Source organism: Aplysia californica, unplaced genomic scaffold, assembly GCF_000002075.1.
Source record: "Aplysia californica isolate F4 #8 unplaced genomic scaffold, AplCal3.0 scaffold00345, whole genome shotgun sequence".
In the NCBI taxonomy this organism is placed as follows: Eukaryota; Metazoa; Mollusca; class Gastropoda; order Aplysiida; family Aplysiidae; genus Aplysia; species Aplysia californica.
The window spans coordinates 559274-562633 of NW_004797615.1; positions in this window are offsets into that span (position 1 = coordinate 559274).

Consider the following 3360-nt stretch of genomic DNA (forward strand, 5'->3'; position numbering starts at 1 on the left):
AAAAGGCTGGAACAAATCCGAAAGTAAAGCGTAGGGGGTCACTTTACTATTGGTGCAATAAGAGCACTATGATTTATATTATATTATATACTACAGAAATTACAACCTGACGATGACTGAGCTTAAACTCCGACTTTGACAAAACATCGAAACATTCACTCATCATTAACTCAATATTAACTGGACATGGACTGAACATTTACTCATTATTGACTGAACAAATCCTAGTAAACAAACACCTGGGCACCTTGGCTCTGTAAAGACCAAACAACTGGTAATTGACGGGCATTGACTAAACATTGATATGCTTAACCCGTGATCTCATATGACATTATGCAGGTTCGAACGCCATATGAAAACTTACCAAAAGAAAAAAAAACCACTAACAGACGATGAGTGGACATAACCTCCTGGACCTTGACTGAGCATTGACCGGACCGTTACTGAACGTTGAGTGTACATTAACTGGACATGGAATGAACGTGTACAGGACATTGACATAAATACTCATATAATAAACTAAAAGGAAAAACAAGGTGAGTACCAGGCAATCAAACAGGCATTCAAGTAGTCATTCCAACCAAGGGGTGACATGGGAACGGCTGAAAGACATAAAAATTAAGGGAAAGATGACGTAATAACATGAATAATATAGTCATATAGTCGTTTGGAGAAAGGCAAGGGGTTGTTATCCTGAGGTTCATATTTCACTGGAACCCCGTTAGTCAACATTTTAACGAGGACCAAGTGCACATTGCAAATAGGTTTTAGTAAGCCTCCATTTTTATACATTTAATACATTATATTGATACGCTTGATGGTGGCCGTGTTTCTCCTCAGGAAACGGCAAAAGCTGCCATTTTGGCACAATTTGATCCCTAAAAACAAACACGTTTGGTCACCATTTGATACGTTTGATACGTTTGATACGTTTGATAAAAACAATCAGAAGGCTATTACGAAGTTCGAGGCAAGATCTTTTGTTTGCACCCGAATTGCGATAGATTTCTAGGCCCTAATGGATTTCTGAGTCAAATCAATTTGAAAAAGCAAAACAGAGGCTAACTTGAGAGTGTACATTAGAACCAGCTCGATCCGATCTCTGCATGCTGATGTGGACAATTTTACGAAAGGACTCCGCTTTAACTTCTAACACTAACGGTTAGATATAATGAACTGAAAACCATAAGCGTCTATTTCCTTCGGAGTTTGAATGCAAATAAAATCCAATAAAGCTATGTTGTGCAACGGAGAAAGGAGAGAACAATAAAAATCAAAGACAAAGGTACAAGCATATTTGACTATGTCTACAACATACGACAAAAAGCAGGGAAACAGAGACCAAACGGAAACAAAATCACGCACAATACTTAGACAAATAATCACAATTTCAAACAAATTAAAACAATAACTAAATTAGGAAACGACAACATGTTCATAAATGCCAAAAATATCACGAGCAAACTGAAAAGATGCCAGGAAATGATCATAACATCAATTCAAACTTCATAAATATAAAGGTTTTGAGTAAAAGTAAACTTAAGATTGAGAATTTACTTGGTTTAGTACATCAGCTTTCAATACGTACGTATTTACAATACAATGCACTCTCGTTGTGCTATACAACTCTACGTATAAAGTATAGTATGCGTTCAGGTGTGAAGTTAAACAATAATAACAAGGTAATGCCAGTTTGTTTGTGCTTTTGAAAATGTGTTTTAAAATATATACTATATTTATACAAAGATATACAGGTGATAGAAATCACATTATTACTCTCACAAAGAAAACAACGGGTTTACATTAGAAAATTTACTTCGAACAAACTGCTAATGCTGGCCCTCGTAAAACAAGAACATAACAAGCCCAAAATGCGTATGCCTTAACTTCAGGTTAGGAATATTTTGGGGTAAAATTAAAGGGACGATGGGGGTAGGGAGAGGGGGTAAGGGGCATAGTAGCGTTTACTCATTTTGTGTGTGTCTCCTTTGCTCCCGAATGTTTCCTTATCTAGAAACCTTCTATAATATTCCTGTTAGAGTTCCGCCATTCCTTGGTTTTATTGACTACAATAAAGAGTTTGACTTCAACGAACATTTTGCAATCTTTGAAGCTCTCCGAAAAATAAATATAAACGAGATATACATCCAATTACTGATAAACAATAACATTTTCCGAAAGTCGTCAGCTCGAATCTATCTTGATTGAAACGAATCAGAAATGTTTGCTTAAAAAAAATACAAGCCCTTAGGAAAAAATTCACCTCTTCCCAAAGAAAAAAAACAAAAAAAATAAAATATATGAGACAAGAAAACCCCACATTACCCCAACTATTTACAGCAGCAATCAAAGAAATACTCAAAACAACATTGCTCAGTAGAAGAATTTCAACATAATATGGAGAACATCTTAAAGTTCTGGAATTCGCTATGGAAACTTTGCACTGAAAGTGAACAATAAATGGAAATTAACCTCAACATCATAAATAACGAGAGCAAAAAAGTTGGTTTTTAAATGAACAAAGATAAACCAAATACATAAAGAACTACACTAGCGTCAACACGGGTGATATTACCACACCCAAACAAACAAAACACAACCCCACAACAAAACAAACAAAAAATATAACAGAAAAAAACGACAACAAAAAACAAAAAAAAACAAAAAACCCCAAAGCAAACAAACAAACTAACAACAACACCATAAACCAAACATTACAACAACACAAAAAAATAAACAAACAAAAAAATCAACACGCCCGAAAAAACAACAGCAAAACAACTAAAAAGCAAAACAAAACAAGAACATTTTAAAAAGTGATAGAACCAAAAATACTTATTATGCCAAACTTTAAGTATGGAAGAGAGAATAAAAACCCTAGATGAACAGAAGGATTCATGCGGCTTGGGGTTGATTTGGAAGATACAGAGGTAATTAGAGATCAAAATCTGCCGATTTTTTGGCGTCGGTGGCCACGAGGACAGGCTCCGGGACTCGTAACAGTAAGGTCGAGGATTTGAATCCTGTTAAGAACGCGACACTGTGTCCTTCGGAAAGGCAATTTTTACGAATTTTCTCACTTCACCCTGGTGGGAATGAGTACCTTGCTATAGATAACGAAAGATTTTGTCAGTAATTTGGCCACTGCTTGAGCCAATGCAATCCGCAGCTTGCTGTGTATGCTTCATTGGAAGCCGAGCATGTTTCTCAGTGTGCTTGGGATTGCTGGGGTACTAATGGTTGAAAAGCGCCTATAGCATGTTGTAGAGCGTGGATATGCGCCATATAAATGCATTTATTATCAATATTCTTCTTCTTCTTCTTCTTCTTCTTCTTCTTCTTCTTCTTCTTCTTCTTCTT